Source organism: Macrosteles quadrilineatus, unplaced genomic scaffold (genome assembly GCF_028750875.1).
Source record: "Macrosteles quadrilineatus isolate MER2022 unplaced genomic scaffold, UCM_ALF_1.0 Scaffold_4__1_contigs__length_99947679, whole genome shotgun sequence".
Classification (NCBI taxonomy): Eukaryota; Metazoa; Arthropoda; class Insecta; order Hemiptera; family Cicadellidae; genus Macrosteles; species Macrosteles quadrilineatus.
In genome coordinates this window covers 26,664,124-26,681,946 of record NW_026542597.1, presented here as the reverse complement: position 1 = coordinate 26,681,946, position 17,823 = coordinate 26,664,124, and the positions used below count along the sequence as shown (strand labels likewise).

Genomic DNA, 17,823 nt, shown 5'->3' with positions numbered 1-17,823 from the left:
AAGTGACATTTGCAATAAAAAATCACACATGCTACGAAGGGAAAGCTGTATAAATCTTTTCGAATGTGCTATGGATCGAACCCATCTCTCTAACACCAATGGCAGATACGCTAAAAACTTTGCTAACAGAAAATAAACCCATTCGCATTCATTATGCCACAATGCACTTTAAGGAAACTGCTAGGTTTACAATGGGAAACGGAACACTGGCGAGCTCTGGCCCTAATCCGGGGTCGAACCCTTTTACGCTTCATTAGGCTTCAGTTCGCACACCAACTAGCTTTCCCCCCAAGAATACCGATCTCCCCAAAAATACCTGACGCGTGGGTAAGAGAGGAGGATGCTCCGGTGGGGGGAGGGGTGCAAAGGGCAATGGCTTTGGGGAGGAAACACTTCCGTTACTGAGAGGGCAACTGATGGGATAGTGACCTTCCTGGAATAGAATTCTTATTGTTGAGATATTAAGTTAAACAAAATGTATTGCAGCCAATTCTTTGAATCACTAGAGTAATAGGATAAAGCCGATTCAGGAAATGAGCTAGCTATTTCCGTCTTAAACTTAATATATGATTCCGTCTTAAGCATGAGTAATATATGAACAGCTCAGGAAATTACCAAATAGTTTCTAATAGTATATTTTCTGTTCCCTTAGTGCACTGTTTTGTTTTACAATAAAAATCAAAAACTTTGATTTTTTTGTACACAAAAAGCTGTGTTTTTTTGTGAATTTTATTATCGGATCATTATTATTGTATATTTATTATTGTCAATTTGATTTTTTAAGTTTTGTTATCTATTTAGTCAATCAAATGCATAACAAAATTAATAGTTATATATATACCTAGTTGAGTTCACAATAAAAGTAACTTTAATTTGGACCGTATTTAAATAATGACGATTAAATTTGAAATAATAATGAAGTAACTAGTGTTGTGTATACACCATTCGGTTGTGAATTTTCTTGTGCTTTGTCTTGAAACAAACATAAGTTATATATGAGCGGTCTCTGGAAGATCACGCGGGTTTGTATGAATAGTTTAATGATGCCTATTGATTTGTTTATATTGTTTCAGTATAAATTGTTAATTCGATCAGTTTGTTAAGCGAATTTCCTATTCAAAGGTGTAGGCTTATTTCCGGAGGTCTCTTAGTAAAACTCCCGGGACTAATTTACTTTTTCGTTTTGAAGGGTCATAGAGGCCAAAAACACCATCCGTCCACATTTTTATGTCCGTCAGCACGATAACTCGAGCAAATATAGTCTGATTTTGATTCAATTAGGTATAAACGTGTAAACTTACGTTCAATAATAAATGAGGGATTTCCCGTTTTGAACCTAAAACAAACAGTTTTTCTATTTCTTTTTAAAAAATTTTGTTGAGCTTCAAAAAAATTATTTAGTACCACGAAGCGTTGTTTGGTACGCCTGACGGGGATAATATTCAACAAAAATTGTAAAGTAAATATTACTATGTTATTTTCATGAAGAATAACTAAACTGTTGCAGTTTGCTCGTTTATTGGCGGATATTGTGCCTAATACAATCGGAGAGTTTTGTTTATTTCATACCAAGCTATCGACATTTTAACTAACAAACATACCTCTTTACTATCACTTTAGCAGCAAACTTATGTGATCATTAAATCACTGTTATTTAATTTGGAATTAAATTAGACAGTTTTAAAGGAATATTTTTTTGTAAATCATAGGTAAATCTTAGGCGATCCTCTAGGTAAGCGGAAATTAGCTTAGTCTGCAGGTTAACTACGGCGGGGGTAGTTTATTATGAAACCGTTTACACTCCAAAGGATTTAAATCTGTACAAAAATTAACCAATAAAGAAAATTAAAGATACAAAAAATTATCAATTTGTACCTTGCAGTTACAACTAACTCATTAAAATAAATTTGATTCCGATGAGAAATCAAACTGCGTTATTTAAAAATCCTTGCCGCAGCAAACCTGCAGACTAAGGAAATTTTAATTCGTCTGTTTGGATCTCCAAGAAGAACTGGTAATATTGCGATGAGTACAATTTAAATTTATTTACTTATATACATATAAATAATGTTAACTAATAGTGGTTTTGTCCATTAGGGTGCCAAAATGCAAAAAAAATTTATATTGCTCCCGGGCCCAGGTCTTAAGATGAAACCTTCAGTAATAGCATTTTTACTTAATTAAATATTACTATTATAATTCCAATAGATAAATTACTACATCTATAAAATGTTATAAAATGTACATCTATGAAATGTACATTTATAAATATATAAAACTAGCAGAGTATCCGTTCTTCGTACGCGGTTTACTACATATATAAAATGTTATAAAATGTACATCTATGAAATGTACATTTATAAATATATAAAACTAGCAGAGTATCCGTTCTTCGTACGCGGTTGGCTTATAGGTATAAAATGATTATTGCAGTTATACTCTAGCTTTGTTTTTGCAATGGGGGAGGATAAGACTTGAGAGAATTCGGTTCTTTATATTTACGGTATGCTATAGTATTACAGATATAGTTCAGTATATACAGTAGGCCTATAGTAGCCTATTACATATCTACCAAAGCCATTCTGTTCCACCCCTGCACCTGAACAATATAAAATAGTAAATTATCAAACATTCACACAATATTACAAATTATATATTAAATTAAAAACATAAACATTACTGTAAAAATTCCTACTTTGACAGTTCTCATAGTGTATCAAAGCTTTTTGATGCTGCTTACTTCAAATTAGCTGGTATCTCAATGGAAAAATATATAATTGTGTGTTGGTAAACCTTATCACTTTTTAATGCTATTAAATACCCCCCGCCGCAGCAAACCTGCCGACTAAGCGAATTTCCATTTGTCTGAATTGATTTTCAGTTAAATATATTTTAATAACATTAGGTTTAACGAGTACCTAGGTTTGCTGCTACAAGTTAATAAAGTGTGTTTTTGAGTAAAATATTGATAGCTTAGTACAAAATAAATAAATTTGCCAAGATTTTATCAAAATATATCCATAAGCAAGCAAACTACAACATTTGACAATATTCTCCATAAGAATAACATGGGAATTTTAAATTTACCATTTTTTAATTTTCTCCGTTACTAATAATCGAACAAAAATACTTGTATATACTAAATTATTTGTTTTTTAAGCTCTTTAAAAATTTCTGTAGAGAGATTAGAAGGTGCAGCGTTTCCCATTTCGTTGGATGTTTGGATTTAACTTAACCTAAAAACATGTTTGAAAGACTAAACTATTTATATGATTTGTAGAAAAATATAATGTGTTACACGAGTGCAAACTACCTTTGCCGCACTCGAGAAACTTTCAACACGCCCACGGATCGTGCGTAAACATTTCTCTCGTGTGCAGCAAAGTGCCACTTCGCCCACTAGTTACACAAATAACTATTGGGATAATAATTGGCCTATTTATTAATGGGTAAAATGATCTATCATCATGCAAATTTTTAACCAAATTCGAGTCATTTCTTGATTGAGCCCCAAACAAATTATAAACACACTCACTTACTGCTTTATAATATTAGTACGGTATATAATGATGTTTCGATTGCCAATTGACTAATGCTGCCTAGGTTCTTTAATTAAGTCTTTTAATTTGTTTCCTGTTATTTCAGTCATTTAAAACATCATTTAACCAAATAAAACGATATAATCATAAACAATAACTGGTCTCCTAGTTATATAACCAAATAGTAAAGCACAAATCATAAAAATAAAGCTAAAATAATAGAAACAAAACTTCGTCTACCCCGGCGATCAGTGTGGACGTATGAACTAGACACGAAAATCAAGCTTCAAAATTTACAATGGGATGAGAAGTCTACGCCTTCACTCTCCTCACACTCTCTCTCACTCTCCCGCCCCCTCTTTACTCGACCACCCCTTTCCCCCAGTCCCAGCGAAATACCCGGTATGGTACTGGCGGGGAGAATAGGCTTATGCCAGGTAGTCTTCTCCACTCGCCTTGACACTTTAATGACCCCTGAATTTACGATTTCGATAAGACGACTAGCCAGTTCTCCTACACTCGTTTACAATTTTATACCCTGAATGATTCTTTAGGTAAATTTACCGGTACACCAGAGACAAATGTGAATAAATAGAGTTTATGGAATAAATTTTCGACTCATAGTGAAATGTGTTGTAATTTTTAAAAGGTGCTTACTTCCAATTAAACATATTTCGAATCATAGTATGGACTTATTTATTCTATTCTACAGGGTGGTAAAAAAGTCCCAGGACAGTTAAATATTTAAAAAAATAATGCAGATAGAGCTACAATACTTGGTACAAAGTTACAACAGGGCATAAAACTCTATTTTAACACATATTCAGTGATCCAATAACTCTTCAGGGAGACGGCCCACAAGGAGTCGGAAGAAAATCTTAAATAGAAGCATAGGTCAATATGCACATTAAATTAAAGGTCTTTTTTAGTAGAAAACAATGCCACAAACCGCACTTCAAAAGGTTGATCCTGCGCAAAATGACAGTTGTTCAAAGATTCATTTAATTTACATTACTATTATACGCTTACTCCTCAGGGGGCACAGCCCTAGGAATCGGAAGAAACTTGAAGCATAGGTCGATATGCACATCAAATTAAAGGTCTTCACTAGTAGATTACGATGCCGTAAATTCAAGCTCAAAAGAATGCCTGAGTAAAAAATGGCAGTCGTTCAAAGATTCAAAATGGCGGATTCAAGAAATCTTTGAACATCTGCCATTTTGCGCAGGACCAACCTTTTGAAAAGCGGTTTGCGGCATTGTATTCTACTAAAAACGACCTTTAATTTGATGTGCATATTGACCTATGCTTTCATTTAAGATTTTCTTCCGACTCCTTGTGGGCCGTCCCCCTGAAGAGTTATAGGATCCCTGAATATGTGTTAAAATAGAGTTGTATACCCTGTAACTTTGTACCAAGTATTGTAGCTCTATCTACATTATTTTTAAAAATATTTAACTGTCCTGGGACTTTTTTACCACCCTGTATATTCATTGGCAGACCTGCCTGCAGTTTCATTCTCCCTTTACGGTCGGCTCCAATAACTAATCTTGTTACTCAAACAAAACATCAATCTGCATTCTAAGTTGGCTACACGCTTGACCTTGACCTGTTACTATGGGTTTATGGAGAACTCAACGAGAATGGGGAAATGTCGAGGAGGGTATAAAATTATCGAGGTCCTTGTAGGGATTTGATTTACACGATGATAATTAGCTAAACACTCTCGGCTGTTGAACGTACTTGATTAGCTTACGATTCCAAATCAATTCAAGTCATTTAATACAACTTATAAAATTGTTGACTTAAAAAATTACGATTTCGTATATTTTTCCTCAATTTGGTATGTGTCAACGTCAAAGTAGATGCACATTCCGGTGTATTATTAGACAAACCGCAGAGCTATACCGCAAATGTCTCGGGCTGAGTTTACTATTTTAACAAGAGGTTGTTCTCAGGTCTAGAATCGAGAGATTTTATAAGCTTACACCAAGATCAGACAAATTAATAGAAAGTAGACACAAAATACAGAATATGCATATTCTGTGTGTGGGATGTCCTCATTAAAGTTTTAACATACTGTTTATAGAAGCTATGAACTGCATTACATGGTTTGTAGCCAAACAGGCATGCAATAAAGCTTCCTCTCGTTTGTAAAACCAAATCCGTAATTTAGGCCTATCCATTACCAAAATTCTTACTTTCTCAATAATTCGTGCTTTGCAGCGAAAAGGGGACGCGGAAGACTATGAGTTGTTAGAGATCCACCATTGATCTTAAATTTAAAACTTAATTTTACCACCGATTATTTTTTTAAATTATTTAGCTAAGGTTTTTAAATTGTCTAGGCTACCTAGTACGGCATGGAAGAGGCGCTGTAGCATACTTAGAAATACTGCAACCGTAATATTTAGTTTGAAACGATACGCCTATCCTAAAAGTTCATTTACTTTTAAGATCGTATTTATATTTAAAGTCAATACTTCAAATAAATATTACAGTAACAACCCACTTTTGTAGGTATCTCAATAAAATCAGTTACTACTTACAGTTAGATTTTTAGACCAGCCTTTTTAGCTGCAGATCAGGAAACTAAATCGAAAAAAAAACTGTTAATAATTTTCGTGATATCGCTATTTAAATAAAACTAAAATTAAAGCATTTGATATCAATCAATTTGGTTGCTTTTTCAATGTTCATATTTCAGTATTGTTCCAAACATTACACACAATATTAAAAACAAATTCGTCTAACAATTTGACACATAGCTGGGATAAAGATAAAGAAAACGTAATTACAAACAATAATGCAACAATCAGCTGATTGCCGTCTGGATAATAAGTTTACGATGCTTTATTTTATTAATATTGTAACGTTAGCCTTAATTTGGTAATATGGTATTGTTTAGTAACTAAAATCATTAAAATATAACAGCTAGTAATGTACCTTCATGATGATCATTTCCTAGAATTTCCAACTGTATTTTCTATTGTGTTTTTGTAAATAATTCGTATTTTACAATTAAAGAATAGGCCAAAAGATCAATTTTACCAATACGCTGCTAGCAGTGGTAGGTTAAGGATATATGGTTATTATTTCATTGTAAATCCAATTAATTAAATTCAATGATTAGTCCGCACAGGATTTCAATAAATTACAATTTAAACCATTACTAATAGTATTGTATCAAGACTATTTACCTTCTACCAAGTATTGCACTAACCTTCAATTTCCTTTTTAATCACCATCATATATTCTCCACTTGACATAAACTCACACACCTACAGAAAGTTAGTATATTTACACTAATCACAATGACTAAAACAATACTTCACGTCGTAACACGAAAATATGTCAACGTTCAACGACACGAACACGAACAAAACAAAGACTGGACCAATGCAACCGACCAACTCAATGACGCACTAATCAGCTGTTGTCCACGTCAAGACAGCATTTGGTTTAGAACAGAAGCCAATAACAAAAGTACTGTATAATGATAATAGTGTACTATGTAAATACATTTCTTATGAGTAAACTGTAAATACGTATTACTAACATAAATATAGCATCTAAGACTTACATTATATTATTTAAAAAGCAAATCCTGGTCAGCCAACCACAAAGTATAAATATAGCTTCACAGTAAAATTTAATACGACTGAATGGTGTGTTTGACATTATATTATTCTGTCAAAAAGATTTACTGACAGGTATCGAGAGCTGATATTCATTTAATTTGATCGATTCCATTTTTTTTAGACAGTGACGCACTTTATGCGGGTGTATCTTACGCTGAAGATTGCAAGATGAGTGTAGAATGGAGTGAGGTGATCTGTATAGCTTTGCAAAGACCTTCTGTTTTTTAGCCAGGAAACCATTTAATTAAGGTTAATAGTTGAGTCCAGTTTCAAACCATCAACTAGTTTTTTCTCAGTATCGAACCGACGTTCTTCAGATTCATAGACGAGCACTATAACCTCTCAGCTATATTTTGTATGCTTGCTTAAATTTTGTTATGTGGTTAACCTTAAAACTGTATAGATTCATTACAAATAGCCCTAGAGGATTTTAAGATCGGAAAAGACACACCCCTTCTTCGGAATACGCAAAGCAGTCTTCAAAAGTTCTACGGCAATCGTACTGTAAAGTACAAAAACACTTAATTTTATATAATATATTATATTTATATAGAGTGAGAAATTGATTCATCACCTCTATCCGTGATCAAGCCGCTATCTAGTCGCCTTGCTTGCGTAAACTTGTCAACGGAATAGGACTGACCAGCAGCTGTTTGTTTATGACATTTTGAACCACAGATGGCCAAGAAAACCATTTTGCCAAAGTTATTACATGTACACTTACACAATTTACTCATTCAAAGATTATTTTCTATCTTTAATAAATTGCTTTAATCCTCACCACAAGTAGAACCATTAGAGACGCGCCATACTTGGTTCACAAACCTCTTCGCCATGACGTCACCACACTTGCGCTCAAAGATCAGTGGCTGAGTGCAAGCGCGATACGCAAGACCCAATACCGCGCAAGACAGTTTGACGAAGTAGTCTCTTACTTGTCTCAGAATGGGTTTAATCCGCTAAACATCGTCGTAGAGAACCATTCAGAAGTCGTTAGCTGTCACACTCTGCGAGGCAATTGGAACGTTGTTCAACCAGAACCGCTATAGCCAATACTACAGCAATTTCTAAAGCGGTTTGGTCGAAGATGGTCTAGGGACGCATTTCTGGGTGCTGCTAATACTCTATGGAATCCGGTAAAGAGCTTGGATGTAGTTTCAGTTTACATTTGTGAGTGTTTTAAACACTTGTAGTGTTTAAGTGACCCAACAAAGTGTTTATGCAGGACTTATCACGGTTGAATGAGGTGTTGCTATTTTATTCCTAGGTGAATTCAACAAAGCATTTTATTTTAGTTTCCATCCATGTAAACTAATGGATGCAGAAGAATTAGGTGGTACATGTTGCATTAACAACCACAAATGTTTGTAACATTCAAAATAATTGTTTACGCTATAAAAGAGGGATTGCTTCATTATGGGACGACCATTTCTTTTGAGATCCAAAATAATATTGTGTTAATATTACATTAATTTAAATAACCCTCTCATTTAGGACACCTCCTAAAATTGGTGGGAATAGAAACACTCAAAGCCTGTATCATATAATTTTCTAATCTAGTCCTAATAAATTTAACTTTAATTAAATTAAATTCTAACATGATAGTCTGATGATAATATAGCCTAGTTTCTTTCTTTCTTTTAGACATCTTTAGAGCTTGTAAATAACTAATGCATTTTATTAGTTTTCATTTTTGTTTGATGTTTGACTCTGAACTGGTAAATCTATTGAATGTATAATATTTCAATTAATTGATATTAACGTTTACACATTTTTCTTGCAATTGCTTACACAACCTCATGTTCACACACAACCTTACACAATTCATATGTATTTATTAACACTAGTCATATGCATTTCACGAAGACATTTTCAAACATTTACGAAAGCGTGATTACATTTTAATGAACATAATAATCTATTAGAACAATGATGCTATACTATCCCTTTACCGGAATTCCGCACTGACAAAAGTTTGTAATTCGCACAGATGAACAACTAATTTCACTCCAAGATTTCCCCGAATAGCACTACAAATAAAAATCCAACCAATAAATCTTTTTATAGGGAGCTGGTCTAGGTAGCCTTCGGTCCGCGAACTCCCTGGTTCAAATCCTGCCGATGACTAATGGATTTTAAAAGATTTATGCCGTTCTAAGCTTGGAAATTAAACATTTTTGGGCTAGAAACTAGAGGCACATAAGATACACCTTTTACCAAAGCTCACATGTAACGCAAGGTGATAATGACGATGTAGATAGCGATAGATAAATAACTTCTCTAAGATGAATGAGTTACCAGTCGCACAGTCTAGTTACACTGAGTTATAGCAGATCCAAATACAACTTATAATTGAATCAAGTGCAACGTTAATCTAAATGTAAATGCACTTCTAATACAGACGTCTGCCACGCCGAGTTAGGTGTTATTAATAGTGTTAATGTAGCAGTGTGCGATAACTGGCGATATTTCAATACTTAACATCATATTTGATATATTTATAGTGGTATTCATCATGTTTAGATTGATAATTCAATTATAAATAAATAGAGGACCCATGCTGCTCCGCAGCGTATATAAATAGCATATCCGAAAAATAAATTTATGATTGTTTATTGAGTAATACAGTATCTTGAACTTTGAAACGATCAAAAGCTCAAATTAAAGCTTTGAGAATACAACATATAAAATAGTCAAAATAAGGGAAATAATACTCTCAATAGTATATTGAAACGTTGTTATGCGCTTAGTTAAGGAATTTTCCAAATACAGTATTAAAAATTTTAAATGCCAATGTTAGTATTATAGAAATAAGTAATCTGTACTTTACTTGTTCACGAATATTTTTTATTAAATTTTGAAAATTGAGGTATTTTATACTGAACTATTAACATTTCGCAACAACACTATTAATTATTGCCTTCTCTTAAGCCAGCAAACCTATGTAATCGTTAACATTTTTTTGATAGGAATATAAATAGAAACATGGAACATTTTAGTAAAAAAACCAAGCAGGCAAAGGAAATTCACTTGTCTGCAGGTTTGCTGCGACGGGTTTTTTTTTGTAGTTTTTCATACTTGTGAGCTGTGATATTTTGTCATGACAGGTGTTACAGTCTATAATTTTATTTCATTAAAGTTGTTTCATCTGTGTTCCAAGCACTCAGTCAATGACTAAACTTAACCAAGTGCTATTTTATTCTAAAGGCTACAACCTAAACATAGAATTACAAATTATGGTTAGCGTCAAACTAGTGTATCAATGGTAAAATACATTGTCACCCAATTCACCACAGCTTTATAATAAAAATAGACTTAATGTAATCATAATAAGATCAGAAACAGAAACATTAATATCAGGTCATATCAGTTTGAAAAAAATTTACATTTTGTTTTAATAGAAAGATAGTACATCTTTGGAATTCAACTTAACAAAATACCTGTTCGCTTCAAACACTGAAACATCATTCCACAAGTACCAGTGGCTCTCTACAAAACATATTAGCCAATAATTGGCGGCGTTTGCTCGTGTGAGTAGCCAATGATTGGATATAAGCGATAACTAGCTCTTTACGTAAGTAGCTGGTACCATTAACATCTACTAGATCATAAACATAAGGAGAGTGTACTTGTCTCGGCAACTACGGCCTGATGCCTGTTCTCGCCCTGTATATAGTATGAGGTGTTTACAATATTCATATTTTTATTTTGTTAGCATCCATTTGTTTTATTCTTTGTTTGAAGTTCATTGTTGGTGATGGTGAGTTAATGTTGTTCAAAGGTTTATTGTGGACATTTTCCATCACGAAAGTTAAGGTAAGTTATATATTACTTTCGTGATGGAAAATGTCCGCAATAAACCTTTGAACAACATTTGTTTTAGTTCGCCATTTTATACAAATACTACTAGGCTTAATAAAAATTGATTTTAGTTTGTAAATAATTTCATAGTGCGTGTTATCCGTCTCTAACAAAATACTATCAAGGGAAAATGTAAAATATCAGGATTTCGGAAATAAACATTCCAAAATGTTATTATTTATTTTCAACATAATCGAAAAGTATAAAAACATTTCTACAAAATTGAAAGAAAAAGGCAGATCTGGAATAGTACATATTGTACAGTGTGTAGCACGACTTCGCCATTTCAAATTACAAAACTTTATTAAATGCTAATATTTGCTTCTGTAAATAACCAAAACAATTCCAGTTAAAATTAGAAACATTCTAAATATTCCATGAAATCCTAATAGACCACTTTAAAACACACAGTTTCCAAGTTTTGAAAATATATTAAAAGCATACATAACACATACTCCATGTTTTATCTGTGGTAAAAGTTAGTTAAAAAGCTAATAGAAGGAATCATTACATCTAATTTCAACAAAAGCAGTATGCTTTTATCTATGGTATCAGTTAATTATCTTTTGAGTGGGTTAACAAAATACCGACTTAGACTTATAACATTAGTCCTCGGTTTGAAAGTCTACTTTACCGAGGCCACCCGTGCGACAATTCACCTATATTGATGTCAACCACGAACAATTTCTTTCAATCAACAAAAGTCTTTAAATCACAAGACAGCCGAGTTTCGACCAATCAAGAGTTCGTTGCCCAAATTTCGTGACTTCATTATACAACGGTCAGTTTTGAAACACCCTCCAGGCACGGTGGGTGCGCCCCGGCCCACTATTCTGTTTTTGGATATCGTATTGTTTCCAGACTTTTAGCCCGAAAGTGGGGTAATAAGGGACCGGTGCGTCAGTGATAAAGATTGGTATTACGAAATCGACCCCCAAATAACCATGTGGAGGTTGAAACTGCCTAGGTCAGACCCCTTCATTCTGACCCTTGAACTAAATGGATTAGTATTGTAATAGTTATTTTAAATTGAATTAAATCATCGTAAACTGTAAGAGAGGTAACTGTGAAGCTGATTTGCCATAATGCTCGTGTAAAAAACAGATGGTCGCCAGTTTAATCCTGAGAAGAGTCAGTATATAGAGCTTTAATAATTCGTAAATGAACCCAACTGTCCTTGTTCGTTGGGCGTTCAATCCTGGCTGAAGATGCAACAGATTTTAGTGAGAAACAAAGCTAAACAAATCAGCTCACTTAATTCCACTCTCGTATTGCATTGAAATTAGGCTTATAAAATTATAATACACAAATGAAGTATGTTATGTACTAGTTTGTTGAATAGCTCCCTTTTTGGTTATGACAATCATAATAAAATATCTTTAAACTGTTTACAGATTCCTTGACGTATCCAGACCTAAGGTAAGTGGCAACTCTTGAAGTTTTATAAGATCATATAAAATTAAAAGCAGAACAACTATTTAGAAACATAATACTTCGTCCCACGTCTTGGTTGCGTTTCTAAAGTCAGGATATACTGTTTTATCTATGCACGGTGTATACTTGTTATTGTAAACTTATCTAATAAACTTTTGACTTGAAATCGTTTAATTACACATGCTTACTAGAAATATTTATCCCAGAAACAATGTGAAAGTTATTATTAGATAGAGTACGGATTTAATTATAAAACAAAAACCCCCAAAAAATCTGTGTTATTCCTAATACGTCGATATTTGGTACTGGAAAGCATTTACATTAGCGACCACTACGCGAGTTAAGTTGTCTGTTGTCTGAATATCAAAAGCATATAATTTAATTTTCACCACAGCTTTATGCAAACCGAAAGCCATTGTTTTGAAATTGTCAATGCCCTCAGCCCACACAGCTTTCTCCCTGTTAGAGATTTCCAAAAACAGAAACTAGCGTTGCCAACCTAATCGATTTATAAACAAAACTGGATTCCCTAACGATACCCATATCCAGGCCCACTTACAGCATTCGCTGTCGAGATGATTTAGCGCCACAAGGTTGGTACTGCTGTTTATGCAGAGGTTGTCACCACTGCTGTAAACCACAGAAACGTGTCCGGATTGTTTAATTAACCTTGGTAACATTTGATTCTGGTTTTCTGTTGCGTTTTCTCAAAGGCAATAACATTAAATTATTGGTTTGCATGTTCAGTTACTAAATCCACATGATTTATTATGAATGTAAAAATTAATTGCAATCGGGAAATAATCGAAACATAGAAACTTTCTTCGTCGTTTTTATACGACTGGCTTTAGACATTTTTATCATACAATTTTAGACCGTACTTTACTTGGTTCAACGTTTATACAATGCTTTAGCAATCCATGCCATGACGTACTCAGTCAAAAAGGATACAAAGCGAAAATACTTTAATTGCGTTTAATCACATATCAATGTGAAAGATCGTTCATTTAACGCAGGGGCTGGGGATCAAAACATTCTTATGCATTAAGGAAGTGAACATTTTAAACTCAGATTTTATGGTCTCACCAAAACCAAAGAATTCATAAAGCAAAGCAAATATGGCCCGTACTTTTAATTTAAATAAACCTGAGTACGTGTTATTTAACATGATGTAGAAACGCGATAGATCGTCATGAAATCCACAACACTGAAATATACTACAAATTGAAATAGCTTAATTACAGTATATTTAATTGAGGAATTTACTCTGTGCACCATACGTTAACATAGTTTTGTTACTTATATTATTAATTTACATTTTAATAATTCTTAGTAATATCGTATGATCCTATGTGATTATAAATGGATGTGTGCACTTTCCTTTTTCCCATTTTTTTACAATCAAACAAAATGGGAAAAAGGAAAGTGCACACATCCATTTATATAAACACATAGAATCATGCGATATTAAACCATGCCACCGATGAATAAACAAATACTCACTTGTTTGATAAGTATAATAAACTATTAACAACCGTGAATTAAACTACGGAATAACTATCTTGTTTCTACTCTTTAGTTACTTAACCCAAAGCGTAGGCGTCAAGATTCTTGTTTCCGAGAGAAATTTCTCCAACTTTAAGCCGCATAAACTGGAGGGTCAAGTTTATCTGGCAAATTCAAAAGAGAAAGTCCCATGGTGGAGTTTCTACTATCTACTATACTCCCACAAATGTAGGATTATTGGTGCTAAAAGAGATTACCAAATGGGGTACTCACTCCACAACAAACACTGTTATGTCTTTCGTCTTGGGAGATTAACAGCTTTCCACAAAAACTCGCGGTATCCTGCAGATCGCGTCCTGGTCCTGTCCAGGCATTCGCTAATGGCTGTCAGAGCAGCAGCAGCAGCGATTCTTCTTGTTAACCAGGAATTACCCTCTAAAAGGCCTTATCTTTCGCACCCACCGCACAATTGGCACGTTAAATCAACCTAATGGGACTTTCTTTATGAAGCCCACACTGAGTAAATCGCGCGGGTAATTGAATGGGCAGTTTTTGGCGGGTTGGCGGAGAAAAAGCGCACAATGGACCAATTTAGCGGGACTGTACGTCTTGGAGCGATTTGAAGTTAAGCATTCGTATTTATGTGGCTTTGTTGTTGATTCGGGTTTTATTGACTCTTAGGCGATACGTGGCGACTTCTGAATTGAATTCAGGATAAGTTCGCTTTTTGCAAAGAAATCGTTTAGGCTCTCCTTAACTTCCAGAGCAAGACAGACAGTATTTCTGACACTTTCTGATTTCCCCTTCTTTTTCACCTATATTACGTCTATGGTCTATAACAATACTTAATTAACATCAATCTTCAACTGCGTTGAGAGCTGGCATTGAGACCAGCCTAACTAGAATCCAACTAAACTATCATTCAGCTAAACAATCTGCAGGGTCCGTTTCTAGCTTCCCTTACCCACAAATGCACTTGTTATTTATTTAGAGTATTAACATAATTGAACAGCCGTCCATGTATTCACTCTTGATCAGTTGATTTGTTACTGTTAAGCAAGCACAACAATGTATTTAACTGTATTGGTTGTAACCGTTAAATGAATAAATAAATAAATAAATGCACCCATGAAACGTCTGTATCACGAAACCTGTCTCCACCATTTGTCTAACTGAGACCGGGCTGGGCCTTAAATCTTCTAGTATCATGTAGACGTCTGGCTAGGAGACCGCTATGAGTATAGTCAACACAGTTACTCAACCCAAAGTGTTTCTGATTGGTCAATCGAACACGTTACAAGGTCGTAGACTAATGTTACTTTAATAACTGATCCGGTTCAGGAAATCGCGTCGACATTGACATTTGGTCCGCAATTCGTGGCCGAACCATCGGTCCGAGGTCGAGAAGAAGATTTGCTCATTTGCAAAAGAGCGATGGGGAAGATATCATTCCGATGGTAGGTCATGGTCTCCCAACACACAAAACACGGGGTCCGTTCACCAATAAATGTGGTGATTTATTGATACATAACTATAATTACCGAAGTCAATTACAACCCGAGGTCTTCGGTCGCATTTGTCTTTAAAAAGGTCAGAAATGATAAAGAACGCTCGTATATTTGATTTATTACGTATGTAAATAATAGATATACACTAAGTGGGTTTTAATTATCCTTTATTTGTGTGAAGACAAATTTCATATTAAAAAAGGAAAGAAGTGCATTATGCAATATATTTTTATCATCGATCTCTATTACCACAACTAGGAAAAATACAAATTTTAAGGTCATAAATTGGTATTATAACTAAATTATAAAAACTGTTAAATTGACCTAAATTAATTTGAGTGTTGTTAACAAAATACGTCATATTATTATTAAACTATATTGAATCGTGAAGTAACTATAAATTTGGTCATAGTATCCAAAACATTTTTGCTAAAAAGCATTAAATATAACCATCAAACAGAAAAACATAAGGATGGGAAACACTGACTTTCTCACATATACCAAAACACATTTGCGCGTGCCAAGCCATGCACAAACCCACCGTATCTACGAAGATTACATCAAATCACTACTAGTATGGTAAATAGACAATTTGACTATAACAATGTATTCAAATTGACGTTTCAATAACTAACAAAAAACTGTTAAACATTCATAGGAAAAGCCCGCCTGTCTGGTGAGTTGTAATTTACATAATCAACACCTCAGTAAAAGTCGGCGGCTGCAATTTTCTTATGCTCATTTCCCTTGATATCTTGCAAAGGTATTTGGAATGCAGGACTGCGTTTCTACATGTGCTCCCTGAAGGCTCTACTTGATGGACGATCCCGCCAAGAGGTATTTGCACCAATTATATCACAGTTGATATTTCCAGCTGTAATTACACGTTCGTAATTAATTCGTGCATTAGAGCTTGGAGTGAATTGGAACAATTTTCTGTTAAGGTGGAAGGTTTATGATTTTCATATAATCGATGTCAACACGGATATTATGTTTTCCTACAGTTGCCTGACAAAGTGGGCTTCCTTGTACTGATTATAGCACGCAAAGTAGCTAATTGCTGCATTTACCTCATATGTGAATATTAATATTGGAGCCCTGGCCTAAGTTATACTAAATTTGAAACTTACTCTATGCTATTTTAACAAACAACTACCCTATATCTGTTTTCTACTTATTGAAATGAAAATGTATGCAGCAAACAACTGTCATTTTATTACAATATGCTGGTAGATATTAGGATATACGGGAATAATACGTTTTGGTGTATATTTAAGTTAAATATTAATCCTTTTAAATATCACAAAATGTAATTTCCACAAGTTAGTTATCGTCAAAAACCCCCAATGGTTAGGAACATTTAGGACAATGTAATTGTAATAGACAGTTTTACAAAGTAGTGTCATCAAGACTAGGACAGTTGCGACGTCCTATAATCCAGCTACTAAGAGGTCAAAAATTGTGGATATTTATAGGCATGCGCTGTGGATAAGATACTCCCTGGTGTGGATTAACGTCCGCACTAGTGAGTACTACGACTATCCGCAGTGCTATCCTGATATTTAGACCAATTCGTTAATACCAAGGCAAAAATGTGGTTCAGATTCCACTATAAACTGTAGGTCCCATATTTGCGATTAGCTGTATGGGCTATTAATTAACAGCTGTGTCTAAGGAATATGTCGGCCTTAGTCAAGAGTACAAGATCGCGCCACTCATCCTACACTCATCTCCATTCATACTTCGCTTGAAATAGTTTGTGTGGTCGCCATTTCATTGAAAAGTATTAAAAGTATCAAGTACTCAAATACATCTATCTTATCGATAATACTTGCAATGTTTACCAACGTCAAGTAAAGTGTCAGAACATGTAAACCGCGGAGAAAGCGCGCCACGCGACGTAGGTCCCGCGCAATTAGCAACTCATTCCCGCGCTTTTTGCCGCTTGTTTTGCCGGTTTATGATCCGACAGTTCTCGCAATTATTTGTTATTACAGTTATATCACCAGACTGCCTTCCGCCTGCGTATGAGCTCGATACTGACAATGTGACATTTCAGCGGCAAAAATCAACGGATACATTGACATTTTGTGAGTTGAAATTTCAGGAACTTTTCTCTTATATCCACCACACCAGGTTAGTTTAGGTAAGGTTATGTGTAAAAAAAAAAGTAAATTTTGTTTAAAAATATTCAAGTAACCTAATTTGGCACTCGGCATAACAAATTACCAAATTTTATTGGGAGTATTTTTATGGAAGTTGTTTTAAATTAAAGAGGTCTAGAGTTAAATTTTATCAGTTTTAAAGTTGATTTTCTTCTTCACCGTTAAAATA

General features: G+C 34.2%; 1 protein-coding gene across 3 annotated transcripts in view; it reads left to right on the top strand.

Moving 5' to 3' along the window:
- Nucleotides 1–17,823, top strand: part of LOC128992555 (uncharacterized) — a 230,380-nt gene that overhangs the window by 106,978 nt on the left and 105,579 nt on the right. Inside the window, exon 2 of one of the 3 annotated variants that reach the window (XM_054416186.1) lies at nt 12,436–12,460. The exons of the other annotated variants lie outside the window; for them this stretch is intronic. The gene's annotated coding sequence lies outside the window, so the exon portion shown is untranslated. The remainder of the gene's footprint in view (nt 1–12,435; nt 12,461–17,823) is intronic. 3 annotated transcript variants of the gene reach the window in all.